Source organism: Acromyrmex echinatior, chromosome 1 (assembly GCF_024713525.1).
Source record: "Acromyrmex echinatior isolate Ae372 chromosome 1, ASM2471352v2, whole genome shotgun sequence".
NCBI lineage: Eukaryota > Metazoa > Arthropoda > Insecta > Hymenoptera > Formicidae > Acromyrmex > Acromyrmex echinatior.
This window is the reverse complement of record NC_141852.1, coordinates 1116077-1141341: the sequence shown is the minus strand read 5'-3', so window position 1 is coordinate 1141341 and position 25265 is coordinate 1116077. Positions and strand designations below refer to the sequence as shown.

General features: G+C 35.6%; 1 protein-coding gene and 1 pseudogene across 3 annotated transcripts in view; both read right to left on the bottom strand.

Moving 5' to 3' along the window:
• Positions 1-25265, bottom strand: part of LOC105146070 (uncharacterized) — a 184457-nt gene that overhangs the window by 29336 nt on the left and 129856 nt on the right. The window lies entirely within an intron of this gene.
• On the bottom strand, positions 17134-18465 carry LOC147910781 (uncharacterized; annotated as a pseudogene).

Here is a 25265-nt window from a genome sequence, read left to right as displayed (position 1 = left end):
TTAATTAAGTGAATAACGCTTTGATTATAAACGTAGAATTTGGTTAGTTTCGTTACGCTTATGCCGATTTCTTGAAGGATGTTACGTAGCCATACAATCTCAGGCACTGCATTTGAAGCTACGACATACTCAATCTCTGTCGTGGATCTAGTAACGCACTTCTGTGAAATGTGTCAGGTCACAGGATCATTTCTCAATATGCTTACATAGTCGGTAAGATCTACATGTATCTCCGTCCCCAGCGAAATCAGCATCTGAATGAACAACCAACTTAACGTTTGTTTTATAAAAAATATCTATATCACTGGTGCTCTGAAGATATTTAAAAATTCTTTTAACAGCAGCTCAATATTCTAACCAGCGATTATTAAGGAATCTGCTCATCTGACCTACGGCAAACATGATATCAGGCCGAGATACTATGGCGGCGAACATTAGACTCCCAATTGCTTCGCGATATGGTTTGGTATTCATTTTTTGCTTCTCATTGACATCAATAGGATTTTGTCCATTATTGAAAGAAACTCCAGGCTTACAAAAAAAGGAACTTGATTTCGAATCTTCCATTTTAAATTTCTGAATCAAGCGACAGATGTAATTTTGTTGACTTATACGAATTTTCTTCTCTCCTTTCGATCTCCAATCCGCAGAAGTATTAGGTATAGTAAAAAGAAATCCATTATTTTTCCAATAGAAGGACCTTTAGTAATCTGTATCTCGTCTATGCGTTTATACAGATTATTAAAGCCATCTATTGGAAAAATAATGAATTTCTTTTTACTACACCTAATAATTGCCGTCTCCAATAGTAATATCGAAGATAGATCCAAGTTCTGACAATATTCTTTCCAGAATGGTGGATGGTTTACAGAGAAAAAGTCCATCATCTACATATAACGCTAACAATAAGTAGACATCCAAGTTGACGATTTTTTAGTGAAAAACGCATTTATCAGCGTTTAATTATTTGAAACGAAACATCGTGAGAAATGATATGAATTTTTCATTCCATCATCGTGATGATTGTTTGAGACCATAGATACTTTTCCATAACTTCCAGACTTGATTTGAATTTTTCGAAACAAATCCTTTGGGGTTCCATGAATACTTTTTCATCTAAATCTCCATTGAGGAAAGTACGAGGGTAAATCAATAAGTTCTTAGAAAATTTGTCAGAGGGCACTTCGCAGTGTCATGTCACATTACTTTTTGACAAGTAGCATCTTTCAGCTGATTACTGTCAAATTTTGAGCGGAATTCATCGCGTAGTTTCATTTCTGTAGACGATTAAAAGGAACAATCTTTATATTTTTTGCAAAATAGAAAAAAACGAGTTCTTGTAGTGATCAAACACCTACATATGAAAGATTTAACGTTGAAAGAAATCAAAATCGTTGGATAATGTTCATAGCACATCTGCACCAGCGTTTGCGACTAAATACAATTGGGTGAATGAATTTAAACGTGATCGCACATCCACATGTGATGCATCTTGTTCGGGACGTCCAATTGAGGTTGCTACGCCAGAAATCGATAAAGTCCACGATATTGTTTTGACTGATCGACGAGTGAAAGTGCGCGAGCTTTGTTGAGGCTACAGGCATATCACATGGCACAGTGATTTCAATTTTGCACAAACAATTGGATATGAAAAAGCTATCGGCAAGATGGATGTCGCGTTTGCTCATTGTGGACGAAATATGAATCCATTACTTCTATTACACCCGACGAAGGAACAGTCAAAATAATGGACTTCACCGAGTGAACCAGCTCCGAAGAAAGCGAAGATCGTGAAGTCGGCTGGAAAGGTGATGACCACAATTTTTTGGGATGCACGCGATATAATTCATATCGATTACCTTCCGTCGAAACAAACGATCAATGACGATTGCTACACAGTCTTATTGAATCGTTTCAACAACATTTTAAAGAAAAAATGTCCCCATTTGGCGAAGAAGAAAGTGCTCTTCCATCAAAATAATGCATGGATTCACACGTGCCCGGCCAAATTCAATAAATTCCGCTACGAATTGCTTTCCCATCCAGCATATTCGCCAGATTTAGCCCCCTGCGACTATCCTGTTTTCAAACCTGAGAAACCTGAAGAAATGGTTCGGAGGAAAGAGATTCACCATCAGAGAGCAGTTCATCGCCGAAACAGAGGCTTATTTTGAAGGGTTGGACAAATCATATTATTCGGACGGCTTGAAAAATGGAGAATCGTTGGATCAAGTGTATTGAGCTGAAAGGAGACTATGTTGAGAAATAAAAATGAATTGATAAAAAAAAATGTGTTTTACTACGTTTTTCTAAAAATTTATTGACTTGCTCGTAATTTTGATGTCGAATTATTTTGTTTTCAAGTCACGTATAACAGCGCCAAAAGAATTCTGATCGAATCGTATTGATAGGCCAAAAGATCTTCTGATAGTCAATGCTAGCCGTTTATGAGTATCCCTTGGCACATAATCTAATTTTAAATCGATCAACTGAGCCTTTTGCTTTATTCAATAGACTCATTTACAGCTAACTTGTGATTATAGAGTAATGATCACAAGATCCTAAGTTTTATTTTTCTTTAGAGAGATCATTTCTTCCTTGATGGCTTGGAGCCATTGTGATACTTCCTCGCATGCCATTGCCTTCTTCAAATGATTGTGGTTCAATTAAGATAACTGAGCAAGCGATGTAATTTGGATCTCAGAAATGAGCTGGTCGTTGAATTGTATGTCGACGTATTTTCCAAAGTATTTCCTTGCATGTTATTCCTTATTCTCTATTGCATCTTCAAATTCCTCTTTTGAGTCAATGGGTTGTTGTAATTTTAATGCATTGTTGATACTTAGTGTATCAGGCTTGAAACTAGCATAATTTTGCTCAACTTTTATACTTAACTTTGTTGAATCCTTGAATGTTACATCACGAAAAATTATTGACTATGTGGGTTGGAGAGTCTATAACTGGAGCTGTCCATTATAACTCACCATAATCAATTTTTTTTATTTGCTGTTCCATTTTAAACAAAATTGTTTTGAAGTGTGCACATACGTTATGCAATCAAGTTTTCTCAGATGCTGCAGAGATGGTATTTTATTGAACTAATTTTTTGTATGGAGTTTTATTATTCGCATTGCATGGCCGTCGATTTATATTGCGAAGTTAACAGCCTCTGCCCACATTTCCTACAGTAGATCTGAATTTAGAACAACATTGTTCGAGCATTTTCGGCAATCGATCTATTATCACGTTCAATTTGACCATTTTGTTCTAGCGTGTATGAACTTGTAGTTTCGTGTTATTCCTTTATCCTTACAATAATCTTTGAATTGTTGATTGATATATTCCGTTCCGTTGTCATTTCATATAATTTTAATCTTGTTATCTGTTTGTTTTGTTTTGCCTTTCTATTAATTGTTGAAATTCTAGAAATACAGAAAAAACATCGCTTTTGGTTTTGAGAAAATACACAAAACGGCACGAACTGCAGTCATCCTAAAGACAATATAATAGTTTGCCCCTCCGAAAAAAGGTACTGGCATTTTTCCGCTTTGATCTATATCAATGAATTCTCTTGAAATCTTGAACATAGATTTGATTTAAATGGCTTCCTACAACTTTTCCCATATTGACATGACTTGCAAAAAAGATATATCAATACTCTTTAGTTTTAATCAAGGATTAAACCATCGTCGGCCTTTTTAAAGCTGAAAAATTTATGTGGTCTAGTCTCTTGTACCAGAGTATATCAAGCATTCAATGAAGCAAGATTGACTTGTTCCATTTTTGAGAGTTTGAAAAGCATCTTGTAGCATTGATTTGTCATTTTGATATCTGCTGCTACTAAGTTTAAATTCCATTTTTTCGTCGTCGAAGTAATCTTAAGTTTTTTGCTTGTTACGTTCCGCTCCCACTGAAAATAAATTTATCTTGAATTATGGTACATTAGAATATTTGCGAGCATTTTCCATTAACCAGCGACATAACATCGATAGATCCTATTCCTTCTGCATGAACAAATAAATTGTCTCCAATTTAAATTGGAACAGTTGTCTGAACAGATTTAAATGATGTAAACTTTCTATGAAATGTCATATGCTTTGACGCAGCGCTGTCTGCTAACCATTCTTTTTCACAACTGAAAGCTGAGATATTTTTCAATTCTGCGCATAAAGCTTGATGCTCGAAATTCTTATTGATATCTGTATTATGTTTGATTTGCAATTTTCAACATTCAGACTTAAAGTGTTCTATTTGTGACAGTAATAGCATTTAAGATTACGCTTATTTACTGACTTCAAGCTTTGGTCAGTTTTTTTTATTAAAGAAGTCTTGTTGGCTAATTTTGGTTTACTGACCTTAACTGCAACTAGAGCTGTTGTCATTTCCTGAGTCTCCGCTAAACGCTGTACTTCCCTCAGAAGTCGTGCCGTTAGATTGTCAAATGTCTGTTTATCTTCGGCATATGAATCCCACGAAGTTATAAATGGATCAAATTTTGCTGGAAGTCCGCCTAAAATTTTCGCAACTTTGTCGGCATCTCCTACTGGCTCACCAATGTCAACTGGAGCTTGCATCAATGATTCCATCTTACTGATGTGCTGTATCTGTTGCAGACATTTTATAACTGAAAAATTGTTATTTAAGAACAATTTTATTTTAAAAATTGTTATTTAAGAACGATTTTATTTACTGCTGACCGTTGTTCCCCTGGTGAAAAAGTTTCGCTGAAATTATTCCACGTTTTGGAACATTTTGGAACATTCAGTGAAAGTGAATTTTTCAGTTAACATACTGAAAAATCACTGAAATCCAACCGAAATTTCTCTGAAATTTTTTGAAATTTCTTTGAAATTCTTGCTGAAATTTGTCTGAAAATTTTGTCGAAAATGAATTTTTCAGCTAAAAATCGTTGAAATTAAACTGAAATTTTTTGAAAAGTGTATCAAAACGTGAAATTTCAACATTTTTCTACTAGGATCGTGAATTATTTTGAATCGTGTCCACATATTTGCAGCATTGTCGTAAGCCATAATAGCTTGTAGCTGATAAAATTCCACAATTGAAATTAGCATTCTTTTCATCCAGGCAGTTTGATCATTATTCTGCTCTGTTGACCAAGATGTTACGCCATCAATGATACTAAGAATTCCTTCTGCTCGGAAAATTATTTCCAGTTGATACTTTCATAGCTGAAAGTTTTTACCATCAAATTTTTGAGTGTTGAAACTTTTCAACTTATCCATTTTTTCTTTTTAATTTCGATTATAAAAAGAAGAGTTATAATCTCAAAAACGAAGGCGTTACATTGCTTCTTGTTCTCAAAAAAATCTCAAAAAAAAAACAGCAGTCTTGTGATTGACTGAATCTGTTATTTAGTCCAAAATAAAGATACCACTTTTATTAATATTAATAGCCTTTTATTTATTTAATCAATAAAATTAACTATGACGCTTTTCTTAGAACACACATATAAGAGCAAGAAGAAAATGCAAAAGCAAAAGTACAATATATATATATATATATGTAATAAAAGTATAATATATATATCAAGCCATAATACAATATATTGCCAAATATACGCGATAAGCAAAAATTAGCAAGAAATAAAATCTAGTAACTAATTTGAAATGTAAAAGCACTAACTAAAATTCAATGCAACAAGCCAAATATTATTAATCTATTTAAATCAACAATCTCGCACTTTAAAAGAGACTTTCGAATTCTTTCTTTTTCTAAGCTAGATGAGACAGACGCTCAAAGGAGGACAAATCCTCCCAAATTTCTGTTTACGATTTGTACGTAAAAAGACAAAATCATATGTCCCTCTCAGAAACATAATGCGAGTCTTATTTCTAATAATAACGCAGACTCTTAAATTCCGTCATTCCGTTCAGAAGCGACAGCGTCCTTCCTCTTAAAATACAGGCAAGAGCCACGACCTTCATAGAATTATTCCAATTATTTTATTGTTGAATGGTTAGAATGAACTACGTTCAAAATTCATGGAGCGAGATGGTTCCATCATATATGTCAGATTTAAATTTATAATCTATATCCTCGTTATAATAATCATTCACGGAGACATCCTTCGCGACATTAAGATATATCTCCGAGAAATTGAGTTTGTACAGATTTTTTTGAAATTTAGATATTATGTTTAAAATAATTTTATCTACATATAGTTAAAATTTCAAAGACTCCTAGCAGTACCAAAATGGAGATATTCATCTTTAGTTTCAGTTTTTAACACGTAAACTCCTCATATCAAGCCTTTCTAAAATAACATTTTAATACTTTGAAACGAAAATCTTCTATAGATTTAAAAACAAAATAAATATAATGTAGGAATATTATAGAAATATACAAAAAAATAGGGAGGCCTAGCGGTGCTGTTTCTGAATTAGAGTAGATTAAATTTGTAATTTAATAGAATTTTCCTTCTCGCATGCTGAGCGGTGAGACAAGGACATGCTGTTGTCACATTTCAACTGTCTTCAGTGCGAATTAGTGCACACAGATACATTATGCGTGTGTGATATGTGCTCGCCTCAAAAGTTTCTCTCTTCAGAGAGCACATGTGGAGAGACATATTCGTAAGTTGTACATGATTAACTTTCTAGCGCGATTGTAGCCGGAGAAATATTTAAAAAACAGGACTATCTCGATTGAGACAATAACAATTGGACACAACAATATTTTTCAATCGGACATGGACTCGCTGGGCTATTCTGTAAAGATGCAATTTCATGCAGCGAAGGAAAGCTGGCTTTTTATCCCCATTTTACAATCAAAGCAGTGTTCAAAAGCTGTTCGCTCTTCTCTTGCTTCCTTTTCCTTATCTTCGCTGACTTTAAGTTAACGAATACACTCATTTATTTTTGCTAGCTTTTAATTCATTTTAATAAAAATGGATTACGAAAATAAGAATACATTGAGTATATAAAAGGATATATTTGTATAGTAGCAGCTACAGCTGCAGCAGAGATTCGAAGGCGACGTAAGCCTTTGCAATTGCTAATATATAATTATTAAAAAAGAAGAAATACTGAACAGCATGCATTTCCGAAAATCGCAACATGGGTTTTTTATTTTGCTCCCAAAATTAATCTTGTAAGACATACTATTCTCTCCTCTCTCCATGAACATAACATGTATTTCAGTGATGTTCGCCATTTGAACAATATTGAACTTTAAGCGCAACTGTACTATATACAAAAATTAATGGAGTAGAAGTAAAATCAGTCAGCTTTTATTAGCTATATGAAATGGTACCTTAACTCTTAACGCAAGTTTTGTTATCGTTATCGTAACATCGTTGAACAGCTTTTTTATCATGATAAATGATAAAAAAGCTGCCGATCGCACTCAATGATAATCGGACACAGACTCAATTGCACATGGACCTGATTGCACAAGGACCCGATTGCGTAGCGACCCGATTACCATTATGCACTGACCCGCATGCGCATAACTCGATTGCGCACGAACCAGATTGTGCACGACCAGATTGCATAGGGACTCAGTCACGTGTACTCGTGACTCCGTACACGATCAATTGGAACGTTATATATCAAATCATTATTGAGTGTCATCGAGTACGTGTCCAATTGGGATTGTATCCGATTGGGTCCGTGTCCAATCGAGACCATGTCTGATTGAATCTATGTTGTCGATTGAGAAATATTGTCGTGCCGATCGTTATGGTGCGCAATCGGGCCTCACTTAAAAATAGTTAAAGGAAGTGTCAAGCCAGATAATCGTGCGAGCTGATCCTCAAGGGGAAGCAGCACGGAATCTCTCTTCTGAAACTGGGAGCCTCTCGCAGCTACTGTTACAGTCTCTTTTTCAGCTGTCGTAATTCATGTGCGACAGTGAGATTATCTCTGAATGAAACGTCTGCACGTCTCGTTCTGGGAGATCTTACTAAATCAGAAAGATTAGTGTTTAATCTAATTTTGCAGAAGACACGCATCTCTCTCTCTCCCCCCTCCCTCCCTCCCCTCTCTTTCCCTCTCTCCTTTCCCCTCCCTCCTCTTCCCTCTCTTTCTCTCTTAATCTTCATTTCGCCATTTCAATCGACTTCACCTCATAATTTAGCTAATTAAACATTCGGGACACGAAGGAGCAAACGCAAGAAATGGTAAAATCTTAGGATCTTATAAATTCTGTATATTTCGACTTGAGCCGAAACATATAGGCCTCTTCGGACCCTATAATTTTTATTTGAAACAGTTTTTCAACAAAAATGCCTTATTCTGAATATATTCTGTGTCTAAATTAAAATGTAATTAAAATGTAATTAAATTAAAAACAAACATGTTCAGGCTCAAGTCGAATACAGGATTGTAAGATTTGACTTATAGGTTATATAACGTCAATTTTTTTATATCACTATTGCAATGTAGCACGTTTTCTCATTTTATTTACTATGACTGCGCCATGTAATGACATATAATTCTTGTTTATTTAGGTGTAAACAGGGATCGTATTAATAAACAAACTAGAGCAATTCAAAATCTATATATCTATATATTTAAACTTTATTAATCAGATGTACAAGAGATGGTTCTCTCCATACAAACGTCTTCTTAAATCTATTACAAAAAAAAATATTAGAAATCCGAAATACGTATATTTCCTTTTAAATAACTTTTTTAAACTTGCATTTTTTTCTGTATATCCCATAGAGGTGTGATACATAACTAGTCATGGGGAGGATGTACAGCTCATAAAAAATTTACAAATAATGCTTATATTATAAATAAGACATAAAATGACATAATAACTTATAAAGTGTGTTTACACAGTTACAGTTATTAAGAAATAAGAATGATATGTAAATAAAGTATAATATAAAATAATAGATTTTATATATATATGTACATATATATATATATACAATATATTGTGTGTATATATGTACATATATATATAAAATCTATTATTTATATATATATTAGGTGTTGGAATTAATTCGTAGCGTTTTTTAATGAAAGAATGTTATTTATTTCACATGAGCATTAAAAAATACATTAATGAAAGTACTTCCCATCACTTGTAAAACGCTACGAATTAATTCCAACATCTAATACAATTATATATATATATACAATTTATAAAATCTATTTTAAATAAAGTATATATAAAATAATAGATTTTATATATATGTATATATATATATATATATATATATATATATATATATGTATATATAATCTGTTATTTTATATTATGCTTTATTTACATTTATTATATATGCATATGTATACATATATATATATATATTATATATATACACATATGCATATATATATTATATATATATTGTAATATAAAGTAATAGATAATAATACAATCCTTTATGTTACAAGCGTTATGACACGATTACATATTTCATGTAATGCATTTATTGTGTGCACTGAATCCAGTCTACATATTTGATATGCCTTGAGCATAAATCCTATCCGCTAAAAATGCCTTATATTCCAAACAAATGGAATGTACAAGACATCAAATTGAAGAAATAATCTAAGAACTAAAACACTTTGCTATATTCCGTTCTTTATTATCCCTTTATACTTATGTACCATCAAATAACCATTAAGCCTTTTGCAATCTCTACAACACTAATATAACATAAATACAATGATTGTGTGCACATTACCTTCGCTCCATCTATTTTTTGTGATTTCTGCCGCGTAAATTTTCATGCAGCGTAAATACCGTTACCCTATATTAAAAAATTGCGTTGAGTCTGTAACGCTTATACAAGGTGTCTCATTTTAATCGATCACCTCAAACGTCTCTTGAACAGTGCATTTTAAGGAAAAATGTTTCAAACAAAAGTTTTAGAATTTTGAGAGGTACATAAGGTAGTGTCATTAGTTTGATCTTGAATGGCGTCAAGGTCAGAGCAAGGTCACTTTGAATTTTTTAAACGAAACCCCCCCCCATTTTGTATTACGTAGCTTATCTCGAGAGCTTTCCAAAACACTATAATTAAATTTATTTTCATTAAGTGCTTTTCGAGTTATAAGGCAAGTTATAGCACCGCCGACATTAGCATTAGGTGTTCGATCGACGACTAAAATCTCCTGAATGTTGTTCAGGATCATGACCTGGATAACATTTATTAAGATCAAGGTCAATGCAGATTGTTCCTCTTATTTTTATTTTTGCACTAAAAATTTATTTCTGTATAAATCAAACCTGACCTTAACGACGCCATCCAAAATCAAACCAATGGCGCCATCTTATGTCTCAAAGTCACAAAACTTTTGTCTGAAACATTATTCTTTAAAATGCACTGTTCAAGAGATGTTTGAGATAATCGAAACTGGGACACCCTGTATAACATAATACAGATATATATGTTTATTAAAGTTTCTCCACCTACGAATCATATAGCGCTATTCTTAATTAAAAATTGAGCTGAAAAATCCCTTATGGAAAATAACACTCAAAATTTGAATGTTAATACCCAATTTTGGGTGTTTACTCTTAAATTTGGATGTATATACTTCAATTGTAAATCTTTACACTGCAGATTAAATGTTTATATTCAATTGAGTGTGCGCACCTAAACATCGAGTATTTATACAGTAGAACCTGGATAATTCGAAACCTCTATAATTCGAAAAACTTCTATAAGGCGAAAATTTTGTTCATTCTCTTCTGCTCCGTTGCGGAAAACCTCTATAAATCGAAATAAAACTTATTTTAACTCGAATTATTTATTAGATATTTATATTTATCAAATTTATACTCGAATCTAAAGACCTCAGCAAATCGAAGTTTATCTCTATAAATCAAACTTTTATATCTACATAAACGTAAACATAAGACGACATTTGTCGCAGTTCTACTTCCCTGTTCTTTATAACCCTACATATCCAAGCAAGCCACGCTTTATCGTTAAGCGAAAGTACAATTTCAATTACATATTTCCGCGTCTTTAATTTCTATTTTCGCGTTTATGTTGTGCGAAATGAGCTCTAAGAGGAAACTCAACACACTATATATTTTCTGAGAAAAAAGATGTAATTGAAGCAATAAGAAATGAGACAAAAAAAGGATATCACTGTCAAATTCAGAATTCTTACTCTATCGACTATTTCAAAAAATGCGGATGAAGAGGATAGCTAGGCGAGTTTTAATCAACTATGGTTAGTACGAATACGTATATGCGATGTGTGTGTGTGTGTGTGTGTGTGTGTGTGTGTGTGTGTGTGTGTGTGTGTGTGTAGGGTCAGGGAAGGGGAAGTGCACTCAGATGCTGGGTCCGAGGGAGGGGAAGCGCGTCACCTATATTAGAGGGAAGGGGATGGTTGTTCTTTCTCTCTTTCCCATTGCATTCTAATCCGTTGTTCTCTCTGTCACGCCCATTGCGGTTGTGCACTTACCATAATATTCGCGCTCTCTCTTCCACCCGTTGCGCTCTCTCTTTCCTACGTTCTCTTTTCATCTTTTGCACACGATTTTATTAAATAGATATGATATTTGATTTTTTAATAATATGACTTGGCAATAATTTTAATTTAGCAACTGATAATATGTTTAATAATACAAATGACAAAGCATTTCTAATTATCGAATCATCATTAAAACTGTTATTGAGTAACTATCGAACACTTATTAAATACTATATACATACTGCTGAATAACTATTATTATTGATAAATTCTTAATTATTAAATTTTCTTAATTATAGAAATAGGGGAAAGAAATTAAAATGCATTTTAAAAATCTCATACTTTATTTTTTAAACTTGATATATTTTTTTCTGGCGTTGTGATCACCAGTTAGTATATCTTAAATACATTTTGTAAAGCACAATTCTTAACATGTTTTACACATCGCATAGTAACATTTAGATTATGTAAAGAATCTATATCTTCGTAATCAGCATCCAAGGTCTCAAGTTATCGAATATATCAGCCAGCCATTTTTGTTTTTCATGTCCTTTAACAAGAGCCTTATTATCGTTACTCTCTTCCGCACCAATTACAGCCATTGTAATCAGGCATTTCGGCATGCTGTACGGATCATCCGTTTTCCTATCGCAATATTTTTCTGACTTTGTCAAGAAATGACATGAGACACGTAAAAATGTAATGATGAGAGAAAATGTAATGACACGTAAAAATGTAATGATGAGAGAGAATGGCTCCTTTTTTCAACACGGCCACTTCATTCACGACAAATTTCTTTCCAACGATAAATCCTTGCAGATCTATAAATGTTAGTATAATCATGGTGAACGACTTTTCGAGACTATGCTCGATCGCAAAGAATCTTGGTTTTTATCTCTTGTATTGAAAAGAGGGGGAGGGTATTTTTTCTTTCAGTAATGATAATTTACGTAATCTTGCGTACTACGTTGGACATTGGACTATATTCGATCGCGGTCGTGTATAATGAGACAATAAGCTATAGTATTCGCGAGTACATTCTCCTTGAATTCAAATTCTTCACATAGTAGTAAAACAAGGCGAGTTCTAAAGTCCTCTGAGGGAGGTGAGGGACAGGAGAGTACGCGGGGAGGGGAGGGGGTGATGTCATTAGGCGAGGGAGAGATGTCACAGGGAAGGGGGAGGACGAAGAAAATGACGTCGCAATGGATGATGCGCGGGGATGGCGGAGCAGAAGACGAAATTACGTAGCCGGAAATTACATAGCAGACGTGTGCGGAAATTTGCATCCGTGTCGTGGAATACTTGAAATACTTACTGTTGTGCTCGACTTATGTTGAACGTATGAATACGTTCCATAGCGCTGAAGATCACTGCAAAACGAATCTGTCTGAGCAACTGATGCATCATTGCTCCAATCTCTATTTAAATCTTATCCCCTCCAATTTTTTGTGACAAAAGATTTTTAGAGACATCCAGCGATGACATTAATATAATGTGACATCGCAAATTGCAATGTCAAATTTGCAAGTTTCAATATGACTTTATCAGCGTAATATAAGAAATTTTTTCAAGGACAATTAACATGTTTCGCAATGACAATGATTAATATAATATGATTAATATAATATAATATGATGCAAATGTAACGTCATCAAATAGTGCAATATCAGCTAATATATACAACTACTTTGTCAGCGTAATACAAGAAATTTTTTCAAGGACATTAACATGTTTAGCGATGACATTGTCAATGTAATTTAATACAATACCTATAAAAATGCAACATTAGTAATTTTATCAAACTATAGCTGCTTTATTAGCGTAATTTAAGATTTTTTCAGGGCATGGGATATCTGATATGATTAATAAAAATAGTGCACATAATGATATAAAAATGACAAAATTTAGTCAAATAACATCATTAATCAATTCGACAGCGCAAGTGATATGGAGCACGAGTTGAGCAAGTTACCCTGCTTAATATAAGAGAAGAGTACAGCATGGAAATTTATAGCGATGTGACGAATTTATAGAATTATTAGAGGAGCAGAGCCATCAAAACGCCCGCGATTATCAATCGGTAATAGACAATCACTGATCGCATGTATCGCGCTCGAGAATCTGAAGGAATCTGTGCGTGGAAGATTCGCGCATGTGCGCGCCGGGTATGGACTCCGTTGACGCGTCATCGAAACGGCGTTTGAAAGCTGTATTCTAATGGACGCGGTGATAAACTCTAAACATATGCCTCGCCGATTTCTCGAAGATGCGAACGAAATTGTGTTCGAATATGTGCATAGTGTAATGCAACAATATGATTCTATAAAAATAAACAGTGTTTTTAATGACGAGTTCGTGACGGGTGATAAACACGCAAACAAAAGTATCGCCACCCAGAACTATGAACTGTATCAGTGCACCGATTTGCGCGAGTGGTACGAGTGAACGCAAACAAGCACAATCCTATGCACGTGAGATGTCATATCAAACTCCCGCGAGAAATTATGCTAAAGAAAGCGATAATCAACGTGCATACCGCGGATAATGCGTGTTTCGCATCTGTTGTTGCTCTACACCCGGCTAAAAAAAATGTCGAACGGGAATCCGTACCCACATTACATGTCGGTTCTAAATCTCGCGGGCATCGAATTTCCAATGACGTTAAGTCAAATTAAGAAATTCGAAACTTTGAATGACACATTTCCATCAACGTCTACATCAATGAGAAAGGGATTGTACCGATACTACTTGCCGACCGAAAGAGGAGCAAACACGTAAACCTCTTGTACGTGGAGGATGACAACGCGGAACACTTTGCGCTCATCAAGAATCTATCTCGATTAGTCAACTCACGACTTACCAGAAAAAAGAATAGAAAATATTTCTACGATACATATGTAATAATAATAATAATAATAATAATAAATGCGCGGTTTTTTCAGATGTCTCCACTACTTTAACTCAAGCGCTAAATTGGAGATCCACAGCGAGGATTGTGAAAAACTAAACGATTGCGCGATCAGACTACCGAGCGAGGACAGATAAGTGACTGAATTTCGACAACCACTACAGGAAGGAACACGTCCCGTTCGTTTACGCCGACGCGGAGTGTGCATTGGAAAAGACGAATGGGAATCCTGAATCAGCTACGTACACGTATCATCACAACGTGTTTTGTATCGGATATTACATGCACTGCTCGTACGAGCAGTACATAGCTCACTATCGGGCTATCGTTTTCATGTTTGATAAGGATTATAACGTGGTTCACGGAAGAACTCAATTTGGCGCACAGTGTACAGTCTATAATTTCGGTTAACGTACCCATGGCGGATTTCACACAAGACGATTGGCAAAAATATAACAACACCACACACTGCCACGTATGCGAGAAATCATTTGCACCAGATGATATACAAGTACGCGATCACTGCCACTTAACTGGGCGATACAGAGGCCCCGCGCACTCAAATTGTAATCTAAATTATAGGGATTCGCATTGCATACCCGTAGTTTTCCGTAATTATCAAACTACGACGCGCATTTCATCATTAAGAAAATTGTCACCGCGACGTTGATCTTTTATCGATAACTAAAAAAAAATATATCTCGTTTACAAAACATGATAGTACCAAAATTGATTTAAAAAATTGTGTGAAATTACGGTTTATAGATTCATACAGATTTCTCACTATTCTATTCTCACTTCTTATTTCTAGTTTAGATAAATTGGCGTCTTTTTTCAGCAAAGACAAGCTACGAATACTGCAACATCAATTTTCGAATATATCAGAAGAAAATTTTAATCTTTTGACACAAAAGGGCATCTTTCCGTATGAATACATTAACCGTTTCGAAAAGTTGAATGAGTTGTGTTTACCGCCTCGCGAATTGTTTTACAGTTCATTGACAGACGACACTGTATCTAAGAACGCTTACACGCATGCCGTCAACGTGTGGCAACGGTTCTCCATCTGGACACTCGGTGAATATAGTGACTTATATCTGAAAACGGACGTATTGTTGTTGGCCGACGTCTTTGAAAATTTTCGCGACAGTTGCGTCGCGAGTTATAGGCTCGATCCCGCGTATTATACATCTTACTGGGTTTTACGGGACGCTACGTTAAAGCACATGGGTAAGATTTGACATTGGTCATGTTTATCGAACGTATATATACGCAGTGGTCTGTGTTCGAACAAGTACGTGCGAGTCAACAATAAATACATGCGATCGTACGATCCATCGAAACCGTCATTGTACTTGATGTACTATAACGTCAACAATCTGTACGACTGGGCAATGTGCCAACCATTGCCTTACGCCAATTTTCGATGGGTCGACGACATACAAAATTTTAACTTTACGACCATCGCGTTAGATTCAGCAACAGGTTATATTCTCGAGGTGGACGCGGAGTACTAGCAACATCTTCATGATGCGCACACTGACCTACCATTCTGTCCAACGCGTGAGAAACCACCCGGCAAGCACGATGACAAGCTCCTCGCAACATTATGCGATAAACAGCGTTACGTCATGTATTATCGTAACCTGCAGCAGTGTATTCGTCACGGTCTCCGTATCACAATGGTTCACTGTATATTGCAATTTACGCAATCTCCATGGCTACGCGATTATATAGAACTAAACACAAAATTTAGAACTATGGCCAAAAATGATTTTGAAAAAAATTTATACATACTTATGAATAACGCGGTATTTGTCAAAACCATGGAGAACGTACGCGATCGCGTCGACGTAAAGTTATTAACACAATGAGAAGGCAGATATGGTGCCAAGGTAATGATCGCGAAACCAAATTTCCACAACCGTAGTCTTTTCGGAAAATTTGGTCGCGATAGAACTGCGTAAGCTCGAGGTGAAGTTTAACAAACCGATATATATGAGTATATGCATCCTCGACATATCCAAAACATGTTTGTACGAATTTTATCACGAGTACATGGCATTGCTGTTTCGCGAAAAATGCAAAAATATACATACCGATACTGATAGCCTCATATACCATATAAAATGTGACGATGTCTATGATATTATGAAATGCGATATAAGTAGATTTGACACGAACGATTACTTGAGCGACAACGCGTACAGCATTCCGCTCGCGAATAAAAAAGTTTCCTGGCCTTATGAAAGACGAGAACAACGATGCCATCATGACCAAATTCGTTGGGCTTAGAGCGAAAATGTATGCCTTGTGTGTAGAAGGAAAGAAGGATACGAAGAAGGCAAAGGGCGTCAAAAGCAACGTTATAGCGAGGTCTATAATGTTCGAGAATTACATGCGATGATTGACGCAATCAAAATTCTTTTCCTCTGTCAGTATGCAAATTTTTCTTCCATTATCTCGAATTATCTTTGCCGCCATCACATCGTTCCCGCTCTTAGCTTTAAGCGGTTCGGCTCATGCGTGCTTACTTAACACATCGATAACGGTGAGAATATAGTGGTAATCCTTGTTGAATCGTATATAAGGACGCATCTCGATCACATCCGCCTGCCACAGGTTATTGTATCTGTGTACTATGATGTGTCTCCACGGAAAATTTCTTCTCGCCGGAGCGTGCAATTCATCAATCAGTAGATGTTTCTCAGACATTATGGATAATTATTCGGCACGATGCACTTCTCGAATCATCTTTTCAAGTTCATTTAGCATAACTTGCACATTATTTTGTAAGGCTGCAATCTTCCTCTCGATTTCCTTAGACGATCTTTCAAATCTTGAACACTCTGCTGCACTGCTCGTTTGTTTGCTGCGTCAGCATCATCTACGGGTAGCGCTACTCGTCGAATCTTGTGCGACTTTGCGTCAAAATCGGTTGCGACTATACAAAGAGCACGATTATGCATTATCACGCACTTAATTTCTGAGCAATCCATGGCATTGATAGTGCGATTCCCTCCCTCTTCCTCCAAGCAATAGTTCAAACTTGTTGATCGGCATTGCGATGTCAACTGAACGATGTATGTAGAACGAAGTTAATAATCATCCAGCTTCGCGAAGCTCTTCGATAATCGATAGAATTTCGTTGTCGTGTCCATTGTGACCCGCGTGGCGCAAGGCCTCGAGCAATCGCAGACGATCCGCAGACAATTTCGTTGGAATTGTCCCAATGAATATAGTCGATCTTGTTATCGTTTAGCGTTATCGTATGCGGTAAATCCACTCTTTTGTTTATTCCTATTCCAATTTTTTTACCCGACACCAATGGTGCTATTATGTTCTTATATTTGTATCCCTTACTACACATTATTTGATTATTCGGGCTATGACCGTGCCGGTGAGCATTTGTCATCAGCAGAATGCTCTTGTAGGTCTGTACGTCATCATTCATACAAATACTTTCGTTGGGAAATTTCATGAAAATTAACTCATACAAGCCCGGTGTTCTATCGTATCTTTTCTATCTATAATTATGTCATCGTTTTTGTGCAAGGTGATACGTTTGTCACCAAGCATTCCCTCGTCGCTGAAATATACTCCATACATAACGTCAATGTTGACGGCTTTCTTACCGTTTTCAGATATTTCTATCCCAACGGACCATAGTTTGCATGCAGCTTTTCTTGCCCTTCGGATGTTTGAAGCAGGTGTCGAATAGAAGTTACGAGCGGAGATTCTCGAAAATTTCATCGATGGTGGGAGCGTGGTCATACAATAAATCGCGCGGTTGTATTATTTCAGACACTTTGTTCAAAGTGGATGGTTTTCGATTGATTCGACATTGATTTCACACAGGCATGGAAGCCTGTATAAAATTGTCATACAAAGCACTCGGTCGTTTTCTTTTGGGTTTTGATTCCTCGTCTTCTCCCGAAAAGAATGTTTCAATCATGATAGGATCCTTGGAGGATTCAACAGTGTTTCCAGCGGATCTATGATAAATTTGAAGTGCTTCTCCAATGCGATATCCTCCTCTATTTTACCAGTCTTCAAAGCACGATACTTTTTGCGAATCGAATCGCTCGTTTTCGTAATCTCCTTAACTATCTTTTCACGATCTTTGCTGTTATCAACGTATCGAGGTTAACTGATCACACCACGGTATTGCAAAGTCATTAAATCCTTTTCTGTATCGCCCATCGATAAGTTCTTGCGCACTGTCCTTGTCAATCACTAGAAATCCATACTTTTTTTTGCTGCCAACATTTACGACATAAATCGCAGAAATCCTCATAGGACATATCGGTATTTACGTGATTGTTATACACGTGTTTCAGATTGGTACTATCCTGTTTGAACAGGATCAACAGATTTGCATTATCGCGTATAAGATTCTTCGATATCTTTGCGTACGTCTGACAGAGATAGAAACAGTCGATGTCCGCGTGTCGTCCCATTGCAAAGTATTTTCTTATCGCGTCCTGCTTGTCGCATGCCACGTCGTCAAAGATAAAAATGGAATTTGGAAGCGCCTCGCTCGATGGAATGATGTCGCTGTTATTGGAGAATGTAAAATAACTAATTTCCTTGATCGGTGCTAACAAATTTGCCAGGAATCGATATTTCAGTTGCGATTTCGAGTATACACTTTCTCGAATCGTCCGCCGTGCGGACTTTCGAACAGGTTTATCAACATGTTCGTCTTGCCTCAATTTGATGGTTCGCAAATAACACACATATAGATATATATGCCGGTAGCATGTCGTCATACTTGCGCGTCTCTTTATCGGTTTGCACTTTGTCGTCAAGATTCATCACTTTGATCGTCTGCGACTGGCGCACGAACTGCATATTTTCTTTTTCCACAAAATATTGAAAATATTATCGCGAGCGGGCCTATTTATAGAGCTGCGTAAAGCGAAATCTAATCAAAATTCTCGTCGTATCGGATAATCTACACAGTAACCTCAAAAGAATTGGAATACATACCGAAAATTGTACTGCTGCGGGAGTTTGAAAATTGCATAGATCTGTTGTGGGACAGATTACCAGAGCATATATGAACAGATTCGGAGGTACGACGATCGGTGCTTGAAGCATTATAATTTATCGAGTCATCAAACGCATATCGACGGTTCAGCGCCTTTGATAAAGAATTGCAGCGAATGTCGTCGAGAGGCTTGTTAAATCGCACATAAACGAGCTTCCATTCGAACATATTCCTGAATCAGTTTTGTAGTTCAGGAACGCGTTTAGAGAAGCGATTGACTAGAGGTGATCAAGGAAATTAATTCATTGGATGCTACGTGTTGCGAGCACGACTTAGCGTATTTGCACAGCAACAATCTCGCTGAACGACATGCGGCTGACAATATACTCGCCGAAAAGAAATGCATTACCGCGAGTGATTCGACTCTCAGAGAGAGAACTGCAGTCACAACAGTTTGGGCAGCTATGAAGCCAAAACAAAGATTGGTATAGATTTGAAAAAGAAAGAAGAAAAAGAGCAAGCGGATACTTCCGATAGCGAAACGCGGCGGCGTCCTGCCAGTTCTACCGCTGCTCGGCATTCTTGGGTCATTGGTCGGTAGCGCGGCGAGAGTCGCCAAGGCAGTAAACGATAACAAAGCGGCGCAGCGTCAGTTGGAAGAACTGCAACGTTATAATCGCGCCATGGAAAGCCGCGACGTTTATCTCGCTACAAGCGCGGACAAGGTATCGCGCGTAGAAAAAAAAAAACATCAATGAAAATAATTAAAAATGCCGAGAAGAGTAACTATCGATGTGCAATTGCAACAACTTGCAAACCGTATGCGCATTCCATATTTTAGAGGCATCTTTATGCGTACTTACATTACTGATCGAAGGAGTACGTCAAAATGAGAGCGGTATCGTAAATCTAGACAATACCGAGGGACCTGGTACGTATTGGATAGCGTATGCGAAAAGAGGAAATCGCGTCCTGTACTTTGACAGTTTTGACAATCTTCAACCGCTGAAGGAACTTGAATAGTATCTGATAGTGTAAGTAAATAGTGTAAGTAAATGCTAATATGAGATGCTTGAACGAACAGTCGAAACAGACGAGATATACATCTGGAAAGACTACACCTGGAAAGAAACTCACTGCATCCAACATTGCATTCTTAAAGTCATTGGATTTCATCGTACGAAATGATATCCTAAATATTACCGGTGAGCCGATCTTTAATGACTGCATCGTCAAGATTGAGACTTACACGTACAATCCGTACGCCAACACTACGTTTGGACATAGTGACGAAATACGGATATCCATACAGCAGCAGGATTTGTACGTTGCCGTGCGACAGTTTTCTCTACATTGAAGGAAGATTGATTGTGAAGAAGAAAAACAATCAAATGTCGACGACGCTTGAAAATAATTGCGATCATATTTGATGAAATTCGACGGTGTGGAGATTGACTGCAATAGAAACATTAGAATTACCAGTACTATCAAGAACTATGCATCAATGACGTACGACAAAGCTTTGATTGTCTTGAATGCAAGATAGAACTGTAGATCCGACACGGAGGAAGGATACTTTAATTTTTGCGTGCCGCTCAACATGCTGTTGGGCTTTTGCAAGGTTTACAAACGCGTGATCGTCAACGCTCGCCACGAATTAATTTGGATATGATCGCACTACGATTACAATTGCTTGGTGGAAAATCCTGTAACGGAGCCTGAGATTGAATTATTCAAAGTGCAGTGGCGGATGCCTCACGTTGCGTTAAACGAGATCAATAAATTGGCAATGCTGCGAGCATTGGAAAGCGTTGTTATTTGAGCATTAGTTTTCCTTGTAGGATCTGTACGAGTATCCTCTGTTACAGAATACCAAGCATGAACTGTAAAAATGGTGACTCAACTTGAGAAGCCGTGATATATTATCTTTGCTCTAGACCAGTCAAAAGAAAATCATGTCACGAGATGTTAACATGTTCGACGATTGTAATTTAAGTAACGTGAAAGTATTTAAATTCAGAATTTTATCCGTATGACAATTTAAATCTGGATTTTGTCAAAAAGAGATACGCCGTCCGATATGTACGCGCATTTTCGTAAAGCATATTATGGAATCAATTGCTTCGAAACACTGCTCAACGTGCTCTCGTTTATCAAGAAAGGACCTTTTGCGGTCATTGATTGCTCGCGACAAAACGAATCCGTCAAGAGCACCACTGTAGACGTACGCACAGAATTTAACTGCAAGGAGAATGTGCCTTAATACTATCGCCTATTGCCTCATCATACACGATCGTGTAATCGAGTACTGTCCGTTGTCCAACGTAGTGCGCAAGATTATGTAAATTGCAAGGTCAGTAAGTATTTGGAACTTTAAAAAGAAGAGAAAAACCTGAGTGAAGCACAGTCTTGAAGAATTGCTCGTTATGGTCATACCAATGTTTGTGGATCTGCAAGGATTCGTTAATAAGAAATTAATCGTTAAAGAAGTAGCGATGCTAAAACAGGGGACCATCCTCACACATTACATTTTTACGTGTCCCGTGCCGTAGAAATTTTTGACAAGATCCGACAGGTGTCTTGCGCTTCCTGGTTGAATGTTTATCATCATGGATTGCGATAGGAGAACGAAATGGTCCCGTTTAGCGAGGCAAAATGCCTGATCACGGCTGCGGTATTTGAAGATAATGCGTACGTCAAGGAACGTGAGAAACAAACGTGGCTGTGGAACTTGTTTCTAGACGATGAGCGAAAATGCATTTACATCGAGACCTTGGATGTAATTTACGAAGACATAGAATTTTTAACTAATCTGGATGATTGTAATACTATACGATGTGAAAAATATGCAAAGAATTATGCTTTGCAAAATGTATTTAAAATATTTAACTGATGATTGCGACACCAGGAAGAATTGTAAGATTATTAAATAAAATGTATGTTATCGCAATAAGATGTTTTTATTTCCGCTACCCTTACCAGTAGACATGTAAATAAATATATATATACATATATATATTATATATATTATATATATAAAAAGAACAAAGAGCTACGAGCCTAAAACAATCAACATAAAATAACAATTTGTATTAAATAGTTAAAAAATGAAATAAAACATGTCATGAAATTAAAAAACGTAAAATTTAATTTGACAGCAAGTGAACAAAAACAAACTTTTCGATCCCTGTTGGATCATTTTCAATGTGACAATAAGATAATAATAGAAATGTTACGTAGATAAAATATATAAAAATTAAATAAAAAATTCGCTTTCAGATGCAGTATCAACTATAAAACACACTCCAAATTGAAAGAAAGCCAAACAAACAATTGTAGTTGACAATAATGTGTTCCTCCGAATTGTGTGTGTGTGTGTGTGTACAAGGACGAACATGTTTCTTATTATGTGTGTCAAAATGATGTATTATCGATTAGACAATACGATGGGAATCAAAATTGATCATCTCTCTAAGAAGAGATAAAGTAAAGTACAACATATAAAGACAGACAGATTGAAATGGAAAACTAAAAAGGAAGGGGAACATAAGGAGAAAATAAAGTAGAGGGGAGAGAAAGTAGGGAGAGAAGAGATGGATAGGAAAGGAAAGCAGTTAAGAAGGAGAAAGAGATTGGATGATCTGTGAATAGATTTCAAGTAAAGATTCGATATCATTTTGTCTATTAAGATCCTGTTTCTGTCTTTTAATATGAATCATTTCAGACGTCAATCTCTTATTATAAGAAGATTTGTAGTCTAAAATTTTCATATCGTTCCACTTAAAATTATGATCAAAATTAATTCGATGATCAGTTATGACAGTAGGAGAACCCGTATTCTTTCTAATGTCAGAGATATGTTCGCGTAATCTCTCAATTTTCTTTTTGTCTGATGAACATAACTCGCCTCACAATCATCGCGGGAGATCTTATAAACAATATTCTTTGGATTGGATAGGATCAAGCTTATCTTTTCCTCTCTTTATAAAGCGTTTTAATGTGTTGAGAATAGAAAAGGCTAATTTACAATGAAACATATTAGAGATGGGAAGGAAACTTTCAGAAATAGATTTGACATAAGGAATCGTAAAATATTTGTCTTTCTCACATGAATAATGTGTAATATATTTATTATGTATATGAAACTTTAATCTACGATCAATTGTAGAGAAAATAAAGAAAAGAGGATAACAGTTAGTTATTTAAAGTTATTTAAAAAAGATAGTATAAAAGAAGGGCAAAGAGCCAATAACGTAGAAAAGAATTGTAATTTAAATAAGCAAAACTAATACAAAACAATTAAAATAAAATAAAACAAACGTTTCAATTCCAATCGAGTCATTTTCAATGCAATTTTACAATAATATAAATATCGTTCTAAATTAAAAATTTGTACCTAATCTTACAATATTCTTACAAATCCTTAATATAAAATTTCTTCTTTCTATGTAATACGCTGCGAGTCATTTTTATCAAGAATTAACAAAGTCATAAGAAAATTCTGGAAAAGTAAATAAAAAGAATTAATATTAATCACATAAAAATTAATAATATGATAATGTATCTTAGTAAATCTGTTAAGAGTCCAATAATACACAACGAGAAAAAAATGTAAAATGTAGTCCATTTCGTGGTACAATAAAATAGTCTTTTTAATTTAATAAGTTATTATAAGCAAATTAGCAAAGGTAACAAGCATCTGACTTACACGATGTCAAAAAACGAAATGTCAAGCAGAAAAACATTATCGAGAACGGAAAACGGAAAAATAGGGGGAAAAAGAAAGAAGATGTTAGAAAAGAGAAAGAGAATGTATAATGTCAGAATACAAATCCGGCAAAGACTACGTGTCATTTTGTCTATTAATCCCATGCTTCTGTTTTTTAATATGGACCATTCCAGATATCAACCTTTCAGACGTTTCAGATATCAACCTTTTATTATATGAAGGCTCTACATCTAATATTTTCACTTTATCCCATTTAAAGTTATGATTCTCCTCAATATGATGGTTGGAAATCACTGATGGAGATTTTGAACTTATATTGATATCAGAAACATATTCATGCAATCTGGTCTTTAATTGTCTTTTAGTTTGATCAACGTAACTGGCATCACAATCCTCGCAAGATATTCTGTAGATCACATTTTGATTCTGAACGTGTTCTAAATCATCCTTTCCTTTCCTTATGAAATTTCTTAATGTGTTAGGGATAGTAAAAGCCAATTTACAATTAAACATATTAACAATAGGTATAAATCTTTCGGATATCGTATTAACATATGGAATCATAAAAAACTTCTTCTCAATGTCATCCTTATTCTTATTCAAATTATTAATCTTATTAATGTGATATTTGATTCTATTATGAATAGTCAAAAAAATAAAACGTAACGGATACCCATTCTGTAAAAAAATCTTAATAGTGTCAATCAAATTATTTTGTTGGAATTTCGGATGACACAAACAAAAAATCTTATCCACGACTCCATAAATTACACCTCTTTTATGACAAAGTGGATGGTGTGAATGGAAATTAAGAAATCTGCCGGAAAAGGTTGCTTTACGCTATATATCAAAAATGAGATTCTGTTCTTCAATAATCAACATCGTATCTAAAAAACTTATTTGTCCATCAAGGCCAATCTCCATGATGAACTGCAATCTAGTGTGTAACGAATTAAAAATATTCAAAATATCACAAACACTCTCAGACGGAGCGGCTAAGATAATATCATCAACGTATCGATAATAAAATAGCAGTCGACAAGGCAGCATTCCAATAGCCATTTTTTCAAAGTCCTGCATAACAATATTTGCAACAACAGGTGACAAAGGTGAACCCATGGGGGGTTCCAAATATCTGCTTGTATATTTTTTTATTAAAAATAAAAACCGTCGAATTTAGAACCATCCGAAAGGCAATCAAAAACTCGTCCAAAAGAATTT